Raw genomic sequence first — 24,205 nt, 5'->3', positions numbered from 1 at the left:
AACAGCTGGCCTGACTCTTTATGTGCTGCCATCTTTGAAACTGTTTAAAATTGCTATTAAGCACCATCTAATGATAAATGATGCACCTGCACTGCATAATATTGTTGGTCACATGTCCAGTCATATCAGGACTGTTTAAACTGTATTGGTTTTGCTCCTAAAATCATCCGATAAGTGAGACACTGTGTGATCCCAGACCTCAGCTCTCTACCTAATTTTGTACAGCACATCCCCAGACACTGGGAGTGCTTATGAGATGTAAGAACATGCAACATTCTGTTACACTGGACTAATTAAAATCTAAATGTGTAGCTTTCAAAGGCAGATGTATGTAAAAGTTGGAGAATAAAGTGTGACAAAGCAGAGGGGTTGCTCAACATTACGGTTGTCATCATTCTTTTATTTTTATTCTGTATTTTTGCTTTTCCAATTTGCAAAAATGAGGCAATCACTGTCACTGCATGCAGTTTTTTTAATGGCAGAACCGAGGGACGTGTGGTCTACCGCCCATTTCATTACATCTGAACAAATTGTCCGTTGGCTTCAGGGAATTGCTGTCTCTCCTCGGCTGACGTGGACACTTAATCCTCATCTCTGGCTCGCAGTCATGATGCCATGCAAGGTCAGTCATGTTGGAACCAACGAGGTCATTCTCGGCCGGGGACATCAGGCAGGGCCAGAAAAGCCCCAAAAATGCACAAAATCAGATTAAAAAATATCTGTATCCCTCACATTGGAATTGGTTCAGCTTGTTCAAACTGTGAAGCATTTGCACAAAGCTACCAAAATGCCCATCGATGGTTTCTTTCTAAAAAGATTTTCAACGCAGTATTAATTTGTGAGGTAGGGCAGAGGATCAGAGCGAACAAAAACGTGCACATGATATTTTTTTTCTCAACAGCTTCCTTTAATTAGACATGGAAAGCCGCTGTGACACTAATTTGGGTCTTCTGTGTGTCTCCACACACAAGCCGCTGAGAGTATGTTCACAGGCTTTCTGAGCAGCGCACCACATGCTTTCAGCAGTCATTTCCTCTCGGTTACACTGTGTTATCAGCTATTAGTGAATTTATTATTTGTGTGTTCGTTTGGGATCAAAGTCCACATGTTCAGCTCTGGATGGCACACGTGTGACTTTGTGCAAAATGTAATTTTTATGCAGTTGGACCCTTTTGCCCCTCAAATATTTTATGTTAATAATAATAATAATAATAATAATAATAATTTTCTCAGTCAACTTCTGTCTATGAGTCATGGATCCTACATCATAAATTTATCTGCCAAAGCACAGTTTTAGTGATTTTACAGGTTTCTGCGTTGGTTACTCGTGTGTTAGTTGAGTTTTTGAGTGTTAAACACTTATTACTAACATTTCTGAGATTTCTTAATGAACTTAGTGAGCTGACCTTTTGTCTATAGATTTGACTCTAATGACCAAGTTTCTAGTAAAACTGACCAACACTTATTAGCATTTACCTCCTGCCTTTACATGTGTATCCATCCAGCACACAGAGCAGTAACATTTCTCCCTCAAGGCCTTTTTTATTGACACCTCTGACATAACGATGAATCACCTGGAATTTGATATCGCGTTATCATTTTTATTGGCTTCATTGCTTAAGATGAGAACATGGTCAGGTTATACTATAGCCCGTCATCAACATAATCTCTGCCATGAAACATGTGAGCACACACTGGGCACAAAGTGTTTTATGTGTTGCTCAATATTTACAGCAGTCATCTAGGTTTCCATGTTTATCAGACGTGTGTGTTATGTGTGTTTTGAGTCAGTGATTCTATTACTTTTGGTGGTAACTAGAAATACAACTAATAACTTTTTCAAATTAAATATCACGATTTCAAATACTGAAATTTGAATGTGCTCATTTTTTCTTACGTTCGCCGTTCCTGAAAATAGTGGACAACTGCAGAAGACAACAGACGCACACAGCCTATTCCCTGGATTTGCCAGTTTATGATCTAATGTCATCCAACCTCACGGTTGTGCAAGACAGTTCAGGCACTGTGAGCTTGTGAGCTTGTGTTTTCATCACAGTGACTGTAATGTTTCTAATATAAACTGAAGAAACTCGGGTTCATCAAATAGAACTATTCATTAACTACTGTAGCAAAGCTCAGTTAACACATTTAACTGTCTGACCAAGCCAATGAAATGTGCCTTACATTAGTAACCACAGACTGTACCAAACATGGACGTAGCCTTTGTGACGGTGGCTCTGCCTGTGGCCATCTTGGTGGTGCCTGACTCCACCAAATTCCTGACTAATCCAAAAATGGATGCATGGAGAAATTAGCTATGGAGACCAAAACCACTGTCTGTACCAGGCAGTAAAATTGGGCATTTTAATATGGGGTCTATGGGGACTGACTCATTTTGTTTTTGCCCTCTGGTAGTACAAGTGGTACAAGGACAGATACAATTTGACAGTTGTCTTGTCCCACAAGACATTTGCTAATTACTTTCATATGAAATAATTGGTATTAAGTAATTCAATTACTTTTGAGGGAGGTAACTAATTACTTTCAGTAACTTGCACTAGGCATGGTACGGTTTATGTGGACAAACCGAACCGTACGCTTTGCTTCTCACGGCACGGGGCATGTGTAAACCGTACGGTGTCCACGGTTTAAGTTTTTTTGGTGACCAGACGTTCGACGTGCGCATTGTAGCCCGTATGTTACCACGTGGTTATCATTCGCGCCAAAGAAGCGAAACCAAAGCAAGGAGGAGCAGCGTGTACAAACATGGCAAGTGGAAGTGAGGAAGGCGGGCCGCCTAGGCCGGACATAGAGGATGCACTAGGGATGGGACGGTTAATGAAACCGAGCCGAACCGTTCGGGTCGACCTTCCCGGTTCGGTGCGCGTGCGTGCCGTTCGAATCATACTCGCGCGCAACTTTGGGTGTGTTGCGGGAAATCAGTTTTAGAGGAGGTGCGAACATGGCGAGCGGAGAAGACTCGGAGCTAGAGGATGCGCCAGCAGCGTTATATAGGTCTGGTGTGTGGGAGCATTTTGCATTCAGGGTGACCTATGAAGGCGGTAAGAAAGTTGTGGATAAAAGTGCCACAGTGTGCAAGTACTGTGCAACGCGTATCGCTTACGCTAACGGAAACACATCTAACATGTTGGCTCAACTGCGGAGACATCATCCCAGTGTGACTGTTGACAGCGCAAGAAGGAGGGGCGGGGAGCCGGGCAGAGAGCCGGGCAGGGCTGCACAACTTCTCCTCCCCGCGGCTTTTAAACAAACGTACACAGACGAGGTTGAGGGTGCGGGATTTCAGTGCATGATAAGGCACTCGAGCCACGATATAAAATCCCCTCCCGCAAACACTTCAGCTGCACGGTAATTCCCGCACTTTATGAAGAGGTCCGACGGGGAATTGTGAAAGAGTTGTCTGACACAGCCTATGTTGCTCTTACTACGGATGGATGGACATCCAGGGCAACTGGATTATTTATTGTATTTTGTTTTGTTACTTTAGATAACACAGTGACACTTTAAGTTTGATTAAAAAAAAACAAACAAACAGACTCCAGCCTTATTTCTTTGATTGTATTTCAAACACTGCACTTCAATTTTCGAGTGGAAAATACTTAGCTTTTCATGAACCACTAATAGTCCATACGGAGTTGAAACATGTTACATGTTAGAAGAAACATGTTATTTTTGTGTTGATTTCAAAGGGACCTAAGTCTGATAGAGCCTATGCTTTACTTTATGTTGATGGTATATAATGTGAGTTGTAAAAACAGTAAAGTTAAATTCTTTCATAAGCACCAAGCGTCAGAGTTGTGAGAGCCGTTTTGGCGAAGCGTTTTATTTTAGATAGAGATATTGTTTTCCAAATAAATGAAAAGCATGTTGGAACTAGCAATATCTCCTCTCTTTCAGTGCCAGAATCTCACTTACCTTTAACCCAAGACCGTCACAATGATGTATCAAATGTCAGACTGCCTCATTCTTTCAGTTTTAACATTACTATACAAGACATAATTGATTTTTGAAACAATCAATGTACACCGAACCGAACCGAAAACCGTGACCACAAAACCGTGATACGAACCGAACCGCGGATTTTGTGAACCGTTCCACCCCTAACTTGCACAACACTGGCCTTATGCTACATTAAAGATGGCTGTTGGTCAGGAGTCCACGTCTCTGTACAATAAGAGACACTCGTACATCGTGAGGGAACTTTAGATTAAACAAAGGAAATACCCATCTTACATCAGAGTGGATTTCCCCTTCAAACAGCTAGCTAATCATAACTGAGCGCTCTGCAAAAAAATCATGACATGAAGCTAAAACAACTTGGGCTCTTGGATCCAGAGGCACCTTTTATCGAACAAATCTTGTAACGCAGCAGCTGTCTGGGGGAAGCACTTGTCATAGCTCCTGCTGTTGCTATGAGACGACTGACAGCCCATTTGATGTGCGGCATCTTAAACTAAAAGCTGAACAATTTGAACTTTCAGCGCTGAGTGCAAGAAACGTTCTCTGCTCAGAGCAGCAACAGGATGCATCAGCGCGTCTTTCCCTCTGAAAGCACAAGTTGAAGGACTCAGTGGTCTGAATACAACCCAGTAAAGCTTTACCCATCTCTGCTGTCACTTCTCTCACTTTAGGTAACCGAGCAGCGTACATTCATCCGCAGGTTCTCCATATCTGTGCAATATGAGCACTCAGTGGTCAATGAGCCGCTCAAGCTGAATGTAGTTGCTGATTCCGATGGAATTTTTTTCTTTGCTGTTGAATCATCCGGCGGGTTGACCGACGACTGCACTCCTGACCCACATTACGCTGTCATATTACACAACACCTCTTGTAGTTGTGGAGACAACTTTCCAATCTGGTGACACCTATAAATCTTTACAACCCGCAAGCACAATGAACATCTGAAATGTCAGATAAAATGATTTAATTATTGTACACTGACCCCTTTTTTCAGTCCATCTGTAAAGCGACATGCCACTAATGTGTCAGTTATGCTACCTTTAATGTTGATGTATTTCTTGCTGTAGTCACAATGTAGCGCACAATGAATTTCTGAAAGATCAGTAAACTAAACTACACGCTGAATTCCCATTAATACACAAACACTTGGGTACATCTGACACAGAACAACTGAAAAATTAAACTCGGAAGCGTTCATGTGCTAAAATGTAATTCTAGGCCTGCTTCCAAGCATGTAGCATAATCACGGGACACTCACCACAGTTAATGAGAAACAAAACGTGGCCCAGTGACCTAGTAATCTACATCTGTGACCCACCAACATAAACCTTTATTCGACACAAAGGTTGAATTGTTCTCTGGTCGAAAACATCCCTGAGTGTCAACAAGGAGGAAGAAATTTGTGTTGGACAGTGAGATGGATTTGAATTTCTTCAGAGTGCAGAACAGAGCCAGCTCCAGGGCATGATTAGCCTAGCTTAGTGCAAAGACTGGCAGCAGGGGAGCTGTAAGCCTAGGGTGATCAAAATTGAAGAATATACTAAAAACGCTCCTTACTAAGTCTAAATCTCTCTTAATTACACATTTTTCTTTATCTTGGTTATTTAACATGTTTAATCGCATTTTATTGATTGGTCTGGGTGGATGGTTTAACATGCAAATCAAGCAATTAAAATGTTTTTGAGGGAAACTCACTTGGCTTAAGTAAAGGATGCGCTCTTCCTTTGACCTCATCTGTGTGTGTGGGTCAAAGACGAAACCAGGTTTTCAGTGCACCAAAAAATAAAATTCGTGCACAACTATAATATTTGTCTTTTTTGGGTACCTTGGACTGTCTAGTTCTTAACTTTAATATTTTTTAAGAAGTGAATTGTGTACAACATGTGCTTTTACTCTGTTTTTTAAAGGGTGGCCCTTAAAATGTCATTCAGTGTAATAAAACTTTTTTTTCCAAAACAATATGTATGCAATCACAAAAATGAAATAAGTCAAACTACTTACTAAAGTACTATATGTAGAGTGATCATTAGAAGTATAATGATGCGATAGGTCCTAAGTCTCCATATTATGAGACAGTCATTAATCTTCCAACAAGTCACTTCAGCCCACTTCCTCACATAAAGTTGGGAAATGGAAAGGAAAATCTATTCAAAATCCATTGTAATTCACGTGTTGGTATGTGTAAGTGTGCATTATTCTAAACCAATACTTATGAGACATGTACTTCATTTTTTTATGCCAATATGGGCATTACACCAATGGACCACAATGGTTACACCAAATGACCAAATGACGTGTTTTTATCAGAAGCTATGTAAATTGATACAGATCACAGCAATGTTATTATTACTCTTAGTATACCACAATATGCACTCTCCTAAATACATGACAGAGACCAATTTTGAAAAGAAAATTGTATTTATTATTTTTAAGAGCATGTAAGTTAACAAAAATGCTGCAGGGTATAACAGTGTAAAAAAAATGTGAAAAAAAACCTTGAAATTGTAGACGGCGGCTACAACAATCTGAAGTCTACATTTATACAAATTAAATCTTCCACAATAATGGAATTTTCAAATGATATAGGTATGCCACAATTTATGGCTTAGCATTACTTACACACACTGTGTTGCTGCTGTAAACTTGTCCCAGTCTGATTTGACAAGTTTGGACTGCCTCATAGTTAAGGGCTCTGGCTCAGATATAACAGCCTTCACATCTGATCTGAAATAAAAAACTTTGTCTGCTCTTTCTGGCCACACAAAAGCATTCTTTCCTGTTGCACACTGATGCATGCAACTGACTTCCATCTCGTGACCTACGACCTGCACCACCTGCCCAATAAAGGGCTTGTCTTCATACATTACAATGACAAATTTGCCACTTATGTCCTCGATATCATCTGTTTTCTTGTAAGCAGCTTCTCTTTCAGAATTCTCTTCCAAGGGAGGAAGTTGGTTTAGGTCAACATGGGTTGGCTCCTCGCATGCACATTGGGTATTGTTCCTGTGGCAAAAGCAAGAGATTTCCCTGTGAATAATTTGTCCTACCCCTGTCGTTTCCACTTGGTGTAATCTGAAGGTGCCTTTCACTATTGGTAAATGGTCAGGCACTGCTTCATCATACCTTGTCACATCCTCTTCAGTCACCCAGAAAAACCGAACATTGGATGGCGTTGTCTGAAGGAATGTGAAGAGGTCTTGGGGTGTTTGAATGTCGCCTCCTTTCTTCACATGGCCATCAGCCATCCTTTTCACAGCACCCCCAACACCATCCGGAGCACCTTTTCCATGGCAGGCTTCTGAGAAGTTCCAGGTCACCTTCCTGAATCCATTCAGAAATGGCAAACTGCTTAGAAGATAAAAGTTGCCTTTATTGCGGTACTGGGTGACTGGGCCATCACTCATGCAATGAGGGGTGGTGATTGATGCATGCTTAGTCCTGATGTCATCCAAGACAGGTTTCAGATGTGCCCAGACTGCTTTTTCATCATGCCGTAGACAATCTGAAATGGTGGCATAGGACTGATAGCCACTGGCTGTATAAACAACACATGTGTGTATAGTGGCCTGCTGTCTATTTGCACCAAAATTGATGGCCTGGATCTCAGTTTTGAGTTTGCACCCATAGTTTTCAGAGAAGTCCATATGGACGACAACCTCCTCTTCAGATAGGCTGTCCTTTAGCTGCCTGCATTTCTCTGCCTGACTGATCCAGTTAAACTGGTGTCTTGCCAATAAGTCAATTTTGGTGTTGAACAGTTGGACCAGGTCTTTTACTGTTCCAGGCATTCTTTTTTTCAAGTAATGTGGGACTTCTTTCCCACTTTTTAGAGTCTTCTTCTCCTTGACAAACTGCTCCCACACAATCTCCTCTGTATCATCACACACCTCAACTGCTATCTTGTTGTTACATTTTGTGCAGAGACGATACATGCATTGTTTGTTTTGTGGATCACAAACAATTGTGGATATAAGGTGAGATACACTAGATGTTCGTAGTATCCCTCGTTGTTTCAGTCTTTCCACCAGGAGGCCTACATTTTCATGATATATGCATGCGCATGTGTTGCGATCAGTGGCTCAGTGATGTGAAATGGCCGGAGACGCAGGAACTGTCTATAGGACATTGTGTTTTCCTTGGCCACCTCTGCATTGAAGGAGCTGTGTAGATCCTTTAAGGTGTGTGAAAGGACACGCCGCTGCCTTTTTATTTTGGTCTTTGTAATGGTGTCCTTCTTCCCAGGCAAAAGCCTGCTGTTCTCATCACGGGAAAGAAAAGCAAACACACTCTTTCTCCTTGAAACACTCCTTTTTTGTGTTTGTGACACCATTTTTTTCCTTTCCATTGCTGTTTTCCCCTTCTTTCTCTCCCTGTGGAGGACCATCCTAATTTGTTCATATCTGTGTTTTTGTTGGGCAAGCTGTTTCTTGAGTAATGCCACTTGTCTTCTAAGTGCCACATTCTTTTTCTTCATCCGTTCAAATCTTTGTTTTTGTTTTGCCCCATCTTCCTCTGGAGTGGAGGTAGTCAATGGCTTGCCAGCAATAGAAGACCTAGGTGATGGAATGGAGTGTTGAATAGACGGCACTGGCTGTAGCGAAGGAGGTGACTGGGTAGGTTGCACTGGCTGCACTGGCTGGGAAAGAGGTCTGGAAAGCTCTTCAACGGGAATGTCAGGGGAGTCTGGTGTGAAGTCCAGTTTTTTGGCACGTTTAGCTGCCCGGTGCTTCCTTTGATTTTCCCGCCACTGTTGTCTTTTCTTGATGACTTCATGCTCTGACAGAAACTTGATTGGTTGATGGTCAGGATTTGCACCCAAGGCTGCAATTTTTCTCTTCTTATAGTTTTCTCTTCTTTTTGCAAGTAGTTTTTCCCGTTCTATTGGGTTTGCATTTATTCTTTGCCTGTGTTTTGCCACTGCCGCTTTGTTGGAAGGCATCTGTAAAAATATATAAATAATGTCATTAGAAATATATAATATCATCAATAATGACAGCATACATCATACATAAAAACAATATCAACATCGGTAATGGAAATGATGGCCATAATAAGCTTGTGCCCAGGTGTGGACAGTTAACAAGCCAGGAACAAACACTTTGTCTGCAGAAATGATGTTGGTGTTTTACAGCTATAACAGCACTGATTACACAGAATGACACTGTCCTTGCACTGAATGACATTATTATACATTTTACATCTTTTATGGGCAAATACATAGCCACCTACATTAAAAAGTGCATATGATCTACACAGTTCAGTGCAATTACTTCCAACACATACTGCAATACATTTGTTTCAATTAAATTTCAACTATAAAAGTGACTTTTGACATTTCACTGAATGACATTTCATTTTGTGTCCATTGGTACCACATCATAAAAACATGAATATATCACATATTTTAGAGAGGAAAACTCACCTTCTGCTACCACCTCCGAAGCCTTCAGGAGTCCTTCTAACGATGGAACAGGTGTTCAGCTGACTATATATTAGATTGGTCGTTAAAAAAGGCCAGCTTTATCTCATTACACTGAATGATCTGTAATTAACTTAGAAGTGGGCACAAAAGTCCCCTAATGATTTCAATATCAAAACGAAGGAGTATTGCAAAGTGCTTTTAATATGATAAGACCAACACCTGTACAATTATGCCAGGGTAGTTACAATACAACTTTATTTATTTTTTCACATGAATATTTAAACATGTTTCATTGAAATTGTAGTTCGTACCATTACACTGAATGACAAATATGGACTTTATGAGCTTATTTCACATATGCAGATTCATTTTTTTTCATCAAAAGTTACTGACATTACAAAGTGGACCATGTACTTTCACCTGATGTATCCAAAATGTAATCCTCTCCTTCTCGGGGTACTTTTATGTGTCCGTACTCAAAAAAAAGGGCGTCTCGTCTTTGACCCGTGTGTGAATCAATTCTACTCTTCAATAGAGGAGGTGAGCTAATAATAGCAGAGGAAAGCACCAAGACCGCTGCCTACTGTGGATTTCGTCAAGCCAATTTCATTTCAGATTAAATAAATTGCCGTTTCTTTATGTGAGGACTTGCAACACATTGTGAAAGAATTTCTGCAACACGCCTCCATTTACTCACTCACGTTAAAAAACTCACACACTTTTCGACGTTGAGACCGTTGAGGTGAAACGACCTGCAATGCAGCTACAAACTGTCTACAATGATTCACTGCAAGGTGACTTCCTTTTAATCTGGCACTCCCCACAATGGATGTCCTTACTACATAACCGTCATCCATCACACTCACTCAGAGACACACACACACACACACGCACACACACCCAGTCGTGTTTCCATCACTTCAGAGGACATTACGCTGACTTACATTCATTTCCTGGAGACTTACCCTCACCTTAACCCAAGTCTTCAACCAAAAATGGAATGATATGTGTTATAGGGACTTTGTAATGTGATTGTGAAACAGATTTATCTCCTCACAACATGAGTAATAAACATACACACCTGTACGCACGGCATTAGAGCACATTGATGAGGCTTTGTCACGATCAAGTCTTACAGCTGAGTTGCTTTGAAAAGTGAACACGAAATTCAAGTATACAAGATAGAGAATGAGACGCTGAATAGCAGCTGGTCATATCAATTGATATCATACAACAGGCACATATAAGGAGTACTATGTGTACAGTATGTATTACTAGTAAGATTTTAACATTTATGCAGCCCAGTAACCACATCTAAACTGCACTGTGATAAATATCAAACCAGGCTTACAAATCTCTGACTTCAGTCTCAGCATTTCTTTTGCTCTGTGTAACTTCAGCAGTCTGTATGACAGAGGACAGGATAGCAGGGTGAGGTTGGACTGGACGCCTGCAGTAAAGGCCAACAGAGCGAGCTACAGTAGCCGGCCGGGCACAGAGCCCAGCAGAGGATGAGGGGACGAAGAGGCAATGTGAATTAGATAGAGAGACGGAGCTGAAGTGATGAATAACTAGAGGCTGAATGACATTTAGGGAGGGAGAGGGAGCGAGGGACATACTGTAGAGGAGTTCAGAGGGAGTGAGGGGACAAAGTGGACAAGAGAGACTAGCTTAGGAGGAAAAAAACAGAAACAGCACTGGACACAAAGGGAACGATGACGTCCACAGGCGATCATAACGCAGACACTAAAGGGATTGGTGCCAGACAGTAAAACAATATTTTCCAACAAATGATCCACTTGTATTGCTCACTTTACTGAACCGTAAATATATATTGCGTCAATATAAAGAGTCAGAGCTTTGAAATCATGAAAACACAGCAAAATGTAGGATGAAAAATAAAGGGTGAAATCATTTTATGGGTTTTGTAAGGATCTGTATTGCATTTGTTGTTCTTTATTTTTGGTATAAGGCTCAAATCGTACTTGAAAACTTCAAATGTGTAGAGCTGAGATGAGATTTAGGCGAGGCAGATTAACATCTGTCAAAAGCCTCTCTCCCAAATGCACCTTGCACACTGTGTCAGCATCATGTGAGAACAGACACTAGAGTCACCTCTCTGTGAAAGGTGCTCCACTAGTTTGCCTGCTATGGACCCAGTAAGTTAGAGGTAACTATTTCACAGACAGCACTCTCATTGGAGTTTCACTAGAAATACAGCAGCAACAAGGCATCTAGCAATTAAAATGTTGGAATCTTTGAAAAATCTTGAGGTGTTTGATGCTTCCAAATGTAGGGCACACACATGCACTGCGCTGCTCAGCTGGAGGGCAGACAGGACATCAGCATTAAACAGTTCAAATTGAGATGATGATTATCTGATCTGTGGAAGCAGATTCAACAGCGTGCACATTCTTCCACTTTGATATCCATAAACCAGACCGCGGTTTAAATATTCACTCAACTCCCAAATACGTTTTAAAAGCCAGTCATTTGCACAGCCATGGTACGAATTTTACAGATCACTGGACGATCCTACGGACCCACCACTCGCACTGAGAAAACAGCTAAATCTATCCAGAGCTGTCATGTCACAGGATCAGACACAGCATAAAGTTTTCAGCAGGAAAGACTCGTCTGATGCCAAAAACCACAAACTTTCTTGGCCAATGGAAAGCAGCAGGTGTGAGAGGGAGGAGATGATCAGTCAGGAGAAAAAAACATGCCCTCTGCTGTTCAGCACTCACTTTAACATCCTGATAAATTCACACCACGGATTTCATTTACATCAGCAGCTCATGGTGTCTTTAAGGAGCTGGGATCGCTTTGAACTCTCCTTGAATGAATCTTAAATCATCTTGAATTTAAAAGCTCAAGTCATTCGATTTTCCTTTACTGCTCACTGAGGTGAGGGGGACTTAAATAAAGCTTAATTTTCTGTTTGGCCTCATCTTGCTTTGATGTAGAGCACAAGGAACAGGCACTCTGAAATGTGACAGAGGCCAGATTCAGCCCTGCACAGCCACGCTGGGTTGCTGGTCTCCAAGGTTACAATGCACAAAACAGTTGCCAGAAAATTCAAAGCGATGCAGACACTAATTGTAGACATTAGTAAAGAGTAATCCAGTGAACACAATGCATGTTCACCGAGCTTTCAAACAGAGAAAAAACATTGTCAGTGGAAAGCGTTGCACACTGAGTCACACATGGTTTGCTTTGATTCACCTCTCTTGACTGACTTTAATGTGACAAGCAAAATATTGAAGTGAACAATACGCATCACGTCCTGGCTCCATTAGGTTTACAACAACAACAGGGCTCTGCCACAAGGTGTCTGTGATTCATCGCCAGTCAAATAAACATGATGTGGGCAGGAATAATAACCTGACATGCACTCTAATATTTTACTTATTGTATGAGAATCAACCAGAGTTACCTCTTTGTCGCTGTATGCCTCCACCAATCAGTCCAGTTGCAGTTTACATCCAGTTTGTCTCTCCAGACAGAACTAGAATAGCGTATGTAGTGAAGACTGAATTTATTTAAAGGTATGAAGTGTATTTTTTGGTGAACTTAACACTATGGACCTGTATGATTCCAGTGAGAAACACGCTGTGTCGACTCGGAGGCCTAAAAACATCAGCCTGACAATCATTAGTGTACTGAACGACAGAACTGTCTGTGTGTTTACAGGGTTCCATAATTGAGGTTCGGGATTGAGAAAACTGATTTCCCCAGCTGTGATTTCTTGGCCATGTATACACGTAACTGGGTTTCTAATCATCTTTTTACATGTGTGCATGCGCATGACATAAACTTGCTGTGACAACTGCGATGGGATGAAAGGAGAGTGTGTCTGTATCACTGCAGCTGTGAGTAATGCTTTCAAAATAAGGTAGAGGGTATGGGAAAAATCTGACTACTGACTGCCTTTATAGGTGGATTTACAGTCACCAGATTACAGTCCATGCTCATGCGTTCTTCAAGTAACCTGCTTTCTTGCATGCATGTAAACGCGCTGAATAACTGAAGGGACAAGAAGTGAATGAGTGATGCCACTGAGGGGAGTTTTCAGATGTCGTTGAGCAAGTCACTCCACCCGGAATGGCTCCAGTTTAGCTGCTCAGTGGCAAACAGGACTAACCATGTGTGAAGGTGGGAAACTGAGTGTGAATTAGGAAATTGCAGAAAAAGAGCGAGCGTGCTCTGTCAACTTTCCACGATTAAAGAAAGGTTAAAAGAAGCTTTCTCAGGGACAAATCCATTACATCACGCTCTGCTCTGTTACAAAGGACAGGATTCCTGAGCGCTAACGCAAACCTCTTTCACCTGACTGAAGTCATGACATCATCCTCACAAGATGTGCAAACAGGAAACGTTAAAGAAGTGTTGTCATGGAAACACTGCAACTTGGCTTCAACAGCGACAGATGGACACAATTCAGAGCGAGTTCACAGACGTGCTGTAGTTCCCCTTCATGTGTCGCAAGAGGAACAACAGGCAGCTAACTTAAACAGAGAGATGGTGACGGGCCACGAGCTCTCAGGGCTACAGGTAGCTTGAACTGAACTCCCTGCTTGTACTGCGACAACACAGTGTTTAGTAACACAACTGAAAACACACATCTAATTCAGCAGAGCCACAAAAAAAAGCAGTGAAGTGAATGAAGCGACAGTTGAATAAATTGGGAGAGTTTCATTCACGGAGAAGAATGATGCCAGAGAGAGTGCACAGAGACCTTTAAATAGAACAGAGTCCATGAGAGCACACAAAGGAACGGAGCCTGTCAGTAAATTGGTAATGTCAGGAGGCCAAATTGAAGTGTTGATTAGAGGCCGAGCCTACAGCTTCCTGAACAAAGAGCGAAGGAGACCAAGATTGGGGAGGATTATCCTGCTCTCGTTCATTACAGAGAGGGTGAGTGATTGGATCGCCCCGTTAATAACACTGGACCTGTGTATGTGTGTGTGTTGGTGGCAGATTTAATCAATGTTCACTGGTATCAAAATCCTTTTCCCTTGGCTAGCTTCTTCTTCCACAATGTAGAACATGCAAGCGTATTGTTTTCAATGCTTGTCAAGCAGGTAATATGTAGTAGTCTTTTCCCACTTCTATCTAAAAAGAAGGCACTTGTGTCTGGGAAAAGCGAGGCACACAATCATAGTCTAGTCTGTGGCTGCGTTAAACGTGGGATTTATGGGTTTATAAAAAGCGACTGCTGAGCTTTCAAAACTGATTTCAGCTCCTCTGCTTTCCTCGCTCGCATAAATTTCTGTGAATCTCTGGCGGCTGGTGTTGTGGTGCATAACTGACTGCAGAGCAAAACTGATCTGTCGAAAGGTTTTACTGCTGTTTAGAGTGTATTTTTGGAAAGTTAATTGCATTCAAATGAGTCTCCCACAAACCGGCCTGCTCCTAAAAATGACAGGGCGCTTAAGTGCTCATACAGTAAATGCAATATCTTTCCATTAATACCTATGTCTGGATAGATTCTGTGTCTCTCTCTTTCACACACACACACACACACACACACACACACACACACACACACACACACACACACACACTGTGGGGCAGATGAGGAGAAATGGATCGGTCCTGACAGAGAACGGGGATAAATGGGGAGATAATCAGGTGTGAAATCACTCACTGCAGTAATTCAGTCGGTCTCATCTTCTCTCAGTGCCTCTAAACGCAAAGGGCTATTTCTGTTTCACACAAAACTAATAGTAGTAATCACAGGGCTTTTCCCACACACACTGTGGGAAATGTTAACCTGTCTGCGCTCACAGGTTTGCGACTACTCCCAGGGAAGCACCAGCATTCAGGATTTCATGCTTTCTCTCTGCCTTCTTCTCTGACAGTCGTCCATTTTTACACCTCCATTCTTTCCCCCTGAGCGTCACTTTATTCCTTCCCCTTGTTGATCAGTCATCTGTCCTTCTGTCTGTTCTATCCTCCATCTCCATCTCTCCTTTTCTCTGTGAGCCAGGTTTTATTCAGATATGTAACCTGAATTATAATGTGTAAGACAAAGAGGCCAAATGGAAATTCTGTAATAATGCCAACTCAAAATGAAGCAATGTAGAAACACTTTTTTGGGTGTTTCAGAAGTTTACATTTTTCATTCAACCATCCAAAATGTGGGGTAAATATATTCACTTGACAGTTGGTAACTAAGCTAGCATACCAGTCACTATCTGGTTAGCTGGCAGCATCCTGGCAGAAAACAACAGTGGATCTGGTGTTGCACATGGACTCCTTGGGGAGTTACAGTGGGTTTGCATTGAGCAACAAGCGCACGTGGCACACACAAAAACACACAAAGTACACAGAGCTCTGCTGCTGCAAAGGAATATATTCATTTTGTCTGCAGTAATAATTTTATTGCACCATATCTCACATTGCATGTTGTCTGAGAGAGTGGTTGTCTAATAGCTAATGAAGACCAGAATTGTATGTAAAGTGCTTTTTCTTGCAGTAAAATTAAACTCTGGTTGGTCTGCAGGCAATATCAAGATTTCAAGAAAAACAGTGTAATTTTCATGATAAGTGAATGACCTGGACTGCAGACTCAGACAAAATAAATAACAGTGGGATTGCAAAACTAACTGGATCAGCTGTAAAGAAAAATCAAGTACATCTAAAATGTTTCAGAACACTAAACAACCAAATAATAATAATTTATTATCCTACAAAAAGCCTCGAGCATCCAGCTTTTAATATCTGCAAGGCACTCAGGTGAAGGTGTTTGCAGTCAGGTTGCTATAGAGACGGTTATATCTGTGAATCTCCACCATAACAATGCCACTGGTTTTCTGATCAGGGTGCAAATTAAACCAGGAGTCAGTCTGGAATAGTTCATCCCGGTTTAAAAAGTGGCTTTCTCGTGCTTTATTATCATCCATTACTTATGCTGAACAAGATTAATGTCAAACACCTGTGTTAGCACTCATTAGTGAGAGCAGGTGCACGTGGCTCTGCCTCAAGGTGCCTGAGAAAGATGGAATAGATCGATAAAAGCCCATTAATGTGGTGGAATCAATAAGTAGAACCACGTGAATCAATAAAAGCAGAAAAACTGTTGTCTTGCCAACGAGGTTAAGCAGCAGATTTGTGGACTCCTGGTGTAACTACAATCTTCCTTCAGGAAATTGGTTTAGTTAATCCAAGACTGAGTCAAGGATTATCAGAGAAAACCAATTTGAGTTAATCTGGTTTTACAAATGTACAAGCGCTGCAATTGATCTGGTCTAAAAGGCCCATTTAGTCCAGGATTTGGCTTAATCTCAGTCTGGGGATCAGTCTAAAGTTCGTGAACCAAACAAGGTCAGTGTTAGTACCGAACCTGGATTTAGTGTTGCAAAAGCACCACTTAACAGCAGGTCACAATCAGAGCTGGGTGCCTGGACAGGTTAGCAGCTACTTTAAGCCTGCAGTGCAGAACGTTTGTCTCCCCCTTCTGGCAGTGAGAGTAACTACACAAACACTGTCACTGTAGGCCTGACGGCATAGGCTCCGCCATGCTCCCCGATGCTGTAGCCGACTCCGTCATTATGGTTGCTCTCTTCTTCAGCTCTGCCAAACCAGTCAACACTGGTTTGTGTAAAACACATCACAACCGGTGCACCAAGGCAGGAACGTTACCAGAGGTGTCATCTTTAAAAACTCCAGAATTGTAAAATACAGAGAGATTTACCTGACGGTGATAAGCTTCATCTGCATTGTGTGACCTCACTGAAATAAAGGACGTTCATTCATATGTAAAAGTCGCTTCTTGACTCCAGCTTTAAACTGATTTTCTTGCGCTCTGAAAAATGTCTCTGAAGCTTTTGGATTAAATTAGCATCAAAATAAGCCTTAGTGTTTTGATGGTGATGTCATATATGCCATATGATTCCTTCACATCAGAAATAAAAACAGGCTTCTTCCTTGAATCCAGTGTGGACTGAGTTCTACACTGTTGTGGGCATTACGCTCTGTGAATATGGGTTCTTATTCCAGCACTCTCACCGTCACTGCAGCCCTTCATTAGCACCCGCTTTCTGCACTGCCCCCCTCCTCTCTGCGCAGCCCTTCATTCCTCCATCACTAATCAGTTCATGGATTTCCACAGAACGGACACCCGTCGCTTGACGTGACTTTCAATTTGTCACTTGCCCACTCTTTACACCTCTCGTCTTCTTCATCTCTAATGTCTCTTCTTTCTCTCTTTGTCTTTTATCATCGTGTCTTTGTCGCACGCCATTGTGGCTGCCATGCTTTGATCTGTGATCATTTGCACACAGCACTGCTGCCTCCGTCTCGCTGTCCGTACATTTTTGGTTTGTCTTTTCACATTCTCCTCATTTTGGCCTCTTTTTCTCTTTACTCACTCGTGCTCCTTTATTCATACCCTCATTTTGTCAGAAGGCATCTTTCCTCAAAGCTTTGAACATGAAACAGCAGACAAAAATCACTATCTTCACTTTTCAGGCTTTCTGTTTTATACACATTCCTCTATTTGTCTTTCTTCTCTTGCATGCTGCCTGTTTCTCCTATTCTTTTCTTTCTCTGTCTTGTTGTATTTTTTATGTTTTTTCTTTGCCTCTTTTCCCCTCTCGTCTATTCATCTCTGCTCTTAAATATTTGATTATGAGTGCACTGACATGACACCACTGTTCCCTGTTGCAGCTGAGGGTGTTTAGATCCCAAAGCACAGGATGAAGGAAACATGCAGCACTTTCAAACATACATTGAGCCTTTTCTGTCATATAATCGCGTAGCGCACTTTCAGAACAGCCAATCATAGACATGACCATAGCTGCAAAGTCAGGACATTAGATTTGGGGAGAATATTGGCTGATGTAGCTTCCATTCAGATGTTTTGCAGAAGCTACCAAGTAACTGCGTAGGCGGTTCAAATTAACCACCATAAAAAATAGCACAATTAGCATCTGTAATGTGTTTTGTGTAGTTTTCAGTGCAGGGGCAAAGACAAACTGCTCTCTGAATTCTACGGAAAAAAAACTGGCTGGAGTTTGCATTTAAAAGGATCAATCCAACCTGGATTTAGCTGCATTAAAAGTGTGTATTGAAGGCCTTCAAAATCAGTGTTGGGTAGTATAAGAAAAACACACAGCACATACTTTTCTTTGTGTGTCTGTACAATGCGTAGGCTCTAGTGAGAATGGCCGCTGATGGCTTGTCTCAATGTGCAGGAGCCAACACTTCAGGGGAAAAATGAGCAAGAAAGACATGGAAAAGCAAAAGGAAAAGACAAGCATGCACATGTCACATTAAAAACCAGAGGGAGGCGAATCAGGGAAGCACAGAAAGAATGCAAGCCATCATGCCAGCAGCTCGCACCTAAGTTATGCTAAAGCACTAACCCACTGACCCACATATCACACACCCAGCAGTTAGTGTGAAACTCTGAGGGCTAGCTTGGTAACACTTGGGCTGCTACTAGAAAGCTGAGTCACTGTGCCCAGCAGGAAGATTTCTAATTCACAGCACTGATGAACGAACAGGGTGAAACTTAAGTGCACCGAACTGAGCAGACCTAACCGCCAGGAAATACACTGGTATTAAAGGATCCGTTCAACAGAGTCAAAACATTTCTTTACTTACTGTGAGGGGCGTCTGAACATTGAGATAGTTTGGATTTGTGCTGCAACGTGAATACAGTGAGGGCGACTGGAATTTTACAAAATCACAACAGCAAAGTGCTTTTCCAGAAACAATTTCCCCGCAGTAACACGGGGTTATCCACAGACCTCCCTGTGGGCAGCGTTATTCGGGACTATTTCTTCGGCAGAAAGTAGTAACAGAGTTGTTTCTGGAAGGACATGTTGCTGGTGAGTTCTCCTGATGCAATTTATCAGTGCTTTGTGCAGCACACAATGAAACTTTTTCCACTCCATTGTATGTGGCAGTGGCGGTAGATGTCTGAGAGATGAATATCTAAAAACCTCAGCGGATAAAACTGAAACTACCTCCATGACTTTAATATCAAAAGCGGCGACTGAGAAAATGTTTTGGTGAGATTTGGATGGAAGCAACACTTAAACCTCACATTCCTATCCAGAGCCACAATGATCATTACAGTAATGACTGAAAAGATGAATACTTGTACTGCACTGGGAAGCTGATATATTGTGTCAGCAAACCCAGACAGAATTAATTTCACACTAGTTAATTTCAGATAACTCAAAGAGATAACTCATGGTTTTTCCAACAATGAAGACATCAAATAAACTAATCCTTCATACTGACGTGTGTGTAAAGAGAATATGCTGATGATAACATGGACAATTGATCCACACAAACATGCCTGATACTTTTAATGTTACACATGTTTTAAGGTGTAACGTTGTGACAGCATGTAACCAGAATGTATCAGACAAAATGAACATAACCCTCCATACTGAATGTAACCAAAGCACGGTGCCACCAGGCCCCATGACCTTCATGTAAACTAGCTGGTCATGACTGGATCTCAGTTTTCAGTAGTTTTGGTGCATGCATGGTTTACGTCTGGCCTGGTTTTTGTAAGCACATGTGTTGTGGACTAAATAGTCAGGAAGAGGGAGAGAGGTCAGAGTGTCATGTCAAAGAAAAAGCTGGTCACTTCTCATCGACAGATCTGCTGGAATGTGACACCTGAATAATCCAGTGATTGTGATTTTTAACTATGAAGTAGTTATTAATCCCGGCCAATGAAAACTTAGTGTTAGTATTTGTGTCTGCCTGCTGCAAATGCCACATTTGGCAGTCCACTGACTTTATGTGTGTCTGTCATTTTTCACACAGTGCAGTTAAACAGCAAAGCCATGGTGCAGAGATGTGGGTGTGTTGCAATGCAGTTTTGAAACTTCTTCGAAAATATGACAATTTCCGCCTAAAGTCAGCTCTGCAAACTGATCAGCGGAGTGTCAGGGTCACGCTGCCTCACTCACATCATCCCACACGACTGCACGGCTCCACTCGTTCCCCACGTTCTGTCCTTGCTGTTCACGCCCTCCCTCTCGCTGGCCTTGTATTCTGGTTCCATCCTTCCGCTGGTAAAACTTCAGCATGGCCACCTCCAGAGCTCATCTAGCTTCTACTGACTTCTCACTGCTATAACTCTCCCTGCCTGTTTTTCTTCCATTCTGTCACCGTCTCCCTCATCTTTTTTACTCGTCTTTCCATTCTCTCCTCTTTTCAACCCAACTTCCCTGTTCCACGCTGTTTTCTCCTCTTTGCTTCCATCACAGACTCTGAGACAGAAACGTCTGGTCCTGTCATCTGGTCAGCTAAACCATGTGAGGCTGAAACTGGTTTGTGCTGGTGAGTCACATCACAGCTGTTGTATAAAGAACCTTTAATGTCAAAAGAGACTATGTAATCCCTCTACTGAAGTTAAAATTAGTCTCTGCAAATTGAATTTACAAGGTTTCCACCTGATAACAGTCACATGTGGCCGACAGCAGCCTCAAATGGTTCAGAAAAGGTCTGAAATTATTTTCTGTGTGGTTTGTATATTAGCTGATAAGGAAGGCAACATTAAGCTGCCAGATTCTGCATTGGAGTTCGGTGTGATGTGTGCATGAGTACAAAGAGAGGAGATGAAGAAAAAGAGAGCAAGTGACACATATCAGGGCTGAAGCTAAGACAGCTCCCATTGTCATGAATCAAAGCGCCACTAATTGGTACAATTATATAGACAAGATGAGAGAGAATACAGAGCTGTGTGAGCGAGAAGGGCATGCACACACACACATTAGACAGAAGCAGATGAGAGCGCGCTTCAAATTAGCAAAATAAATTAGTTACACATGTTTATGTAATGTAGCAACAATTAAGTGAAATATACGCTATCTGGCAAACAGAAGCTCACTTCTCGATGGAGAGGAGACATTCTTTGAAGTCAGAGCACTAGAAGGATGAATAATTTACATCACATTTACAGGATAATGCAGTTTGAACATCGCTCAGCATTTCTTTGCATTAGCGCTTATTACACAGACTTATTTGACCTGATTGCTGTGTGTGATCTTTCCAAAACTACCATGAGCCTGCAGCGCTGCGGGTTATATGTCTCGCCGGTTATGTGCCGTGTTACTACAGGAATGGGAGCAATGATGTGAAGGTGGAGCAAAGTGATGATCAAGTACTCGTGGTGCAGCTGGGCCTGAGCCGGAGTGATGAGAAAAACAAACAGTTTGCGGTGAGGAGATGCGGCGTCTATAAATCTCTTTTTAATACGCTGCAGTCGTGTTGTTTCCCCTCACAACAATAATTCACAAACAATCCAATAGCTTCTCCTCATGGGAAGGCCTGTTAGATTAAGTCATTACCGAACTACCAAGAGGATTTTTCATGACCAGACACACACACTCATAAACGCACCGAACAGATTTATACGTTACACTTATTGAGGTTTAAACTCACACTCACACATACATCTCACAAATGATGCACTAAGCAATTAACAGAGAAGAAAAGCTATGAAGTACAATGTCTGTTGACCACATACTGCTGCTTCGCCATTCACACACACTCCTACACTCACAGGCAGACAGCACTTATGACTTCATTCTCACTATCCGAGTCATCTGTGGGCCAGGCAAGCTGATTCAATCCCAAACTGATACTGAACGAAGCCGCTATGCAGACTGTAATCACACCCTGTTTGACCCCTCTGCAACAAACAGAGCGGCCTGAGGCTATTTCCTTCACCTCTGAATGAAATCTTGAGATACCGCTCTCATCACGGTCTTTGTTTCAGATTCAAAGCAACGACTGGAGCACTAATAACCCAAAAAAACCTCTCAGCCATGAATGTGGTTATGAATGAGAAACCAAAAACATTGTTTTGGTGGTCCGAGTGGATTTTCCCTACCTGAGGCCCGTCTCTGTCTCGTCTGCTACACGCACACACACACACGATTGAATTCATTTTGTTTATGAGTTTCAGAACGCATAGCTGAATAATTTAGTACCTTTTTAGACTGATTTGTAACAGGAGGCAACAGTTTCAAGGCCTGGTCACACCACTGTTTGAAATGGTTAAATACTGCAGCAAAATGTATTTATTCTGCCATCAGTGGATTGACTTGTGGGGGCAAAGTAAATTTGCGCATCAGTTTCTCATTTGCTGAACTTTGACCTGTGAATTTGCACTTGACCAACAGCGAGCCATCTGCACAGTGTGCTGACTTTTCGGCAGCACTTTGTTTCCCCCGAAACCTGACGTGAATTGCGTGGATTATATTTTAATAAACTGCAGTCTATTTCAACGCTTTCGCTGTCAACATCCCACATTTAACACACTACTCGGCCACTGCGTCTGTCATCAGTGCTGGTGCTGCCAGCTTAAGTTGGGTATTTCGCTGGACAACTCGCCAGTTTAATGTGGAAGCGAGATGGATAAGCCACCGTCAAATAAATGCTGAATGGCTGAGGAAAAAAGCAGGTAAACTGCTCCAAAAAGAAGAAGGGTTTGTTGACAGTTATGAGACAAGAGTCTCATAACTGTACAATTACATCTTCTGGTTAAACTGTGTGAACTTACTGACCTGTTAGTTAGCAAGGCTGTTGGCTCAGAAAGTATTTTTTCCTCTTTATTGACTGAAATGATATGCAATCCCAAAATCAAAATTACGTTGTTTTCTGCTCTGATCACAAATGTGTACTTCCACATTTCTTGCGGTCTCTGTGTCTGTCTCTCATTCCTCCAGCTTGCCTGCTTTTCGCCACCTACTCCCTCTTTTCCTATTCCTTAAGATACACCTATCAGGATGAGCCTTTCAACCTTCACTCTCCTGCCCACATTAAGCCGTGCACATTTTCAACAGTCAAACCTCATTTCACAGCATGACGTCTATACTCTTATAGAAGCGAGGGCTTTGAACAGACTCAATATTCTCCATATACTCCGAGGTGGCCCATCACACAGACTGGCCGTGAAATCCCGCAGATGGCTCCATAAATGGAAAATAGCTGAGGTGAGTTGCTTTCAACAGCCAAAGTATGTACTTTGAACTAAGCATGAGTGTAGGAGATTACCAGACATCACACAAACAGTCAGGCAGGACTTAAAGCAGAGGTTAAGAAATTCAGGTCTTTGAATTCAGTGTTTTGCGTTTCATTCTGATTCATATTCTAGCTGGCCAACTGCAGTTTCAAGACCAAAACATCCAATTTAAAGCTAGGATGAGGCTCATGACATCTTTTAAAAGCTAAGAAACAGCCTCTTGATGTCGTGATGACCCTTGAGAGCAGAGAACTTCTAAGAAAAAATGTGAGGAATTTGAGGTGATGTGGCAAAGAAAAATGAGACGTAGCAAAGCACAGAGAGAGATGGTTTCCCTCTCAGCTTTCTGTGGGGTAACAGACAAAAACACACGCTGTTGTGATATCAAATAAGACCCATGGGGTTGTGCAAACACTGGGGGAGGGAGATGGCCAGAGTCAGATCATAAGCATGTTTTCATAACACACTTTCCCTTCCTGGAAGGTGTGGGTTCGTGCGTGTAGGTGTCCATGATATGCGTCTAAGAGCTCTTCTAACAAGCTGTTCAAAGAGTCACTCTGTTTAGACTGCGATGGGAGGAAAAGTCTCTTCTCTCGTAACACACATATGTGGACAGACAGTGGGAGTCAAACACAATGCAGTCTCCTGAGAACAAAACCTACCATATTTGAATACCTAAACCCAAAGCAGGCAGAATACATCCTGTCTCTGAACTCCCTCTCATACCACTGAAAAACACAGCTGTTCTACTCACAGACACAACAACCTCTGGATACATCTCTGCAGCAGGATGTAGC

The 24,205-nt window shown here is 42.0% G+C and overlaps 1 protein-coding gene across 5 annotated transcripts in view; it reads right to left on the bottom strand.

The window, feature by feature from the left end:
- The window catches only part of LOC143329853 (SPRY domain-containing SOCS box protein 4-like), a 75,847-nt gene that overhangs the window by 17,120 nt on the left and 34,522 nt on the right, over positions 1 to 24,205 (bottom strand). The gene's annotated exons all lie outside the window — the stretch shown is intronic.

Source organism: Chaetodon auriga, chromosome 12 (assembly GCF_051107435.1).
Source record: "Chaetodon auriga isolate fChaAug3 chromosome 12, fChaAug3.hap1, whole genome shotgun sequence".
Lineage (NCBI taxonomy): Eukaryota > Metazoa > Chordata > Actinopteri > Chaetodontiformes > Chaetodontidae > Chaetodon > Chaetodon auriga.
This window is presented reverse-complemented; position numbering and strand designations above follow the sequence as displayed.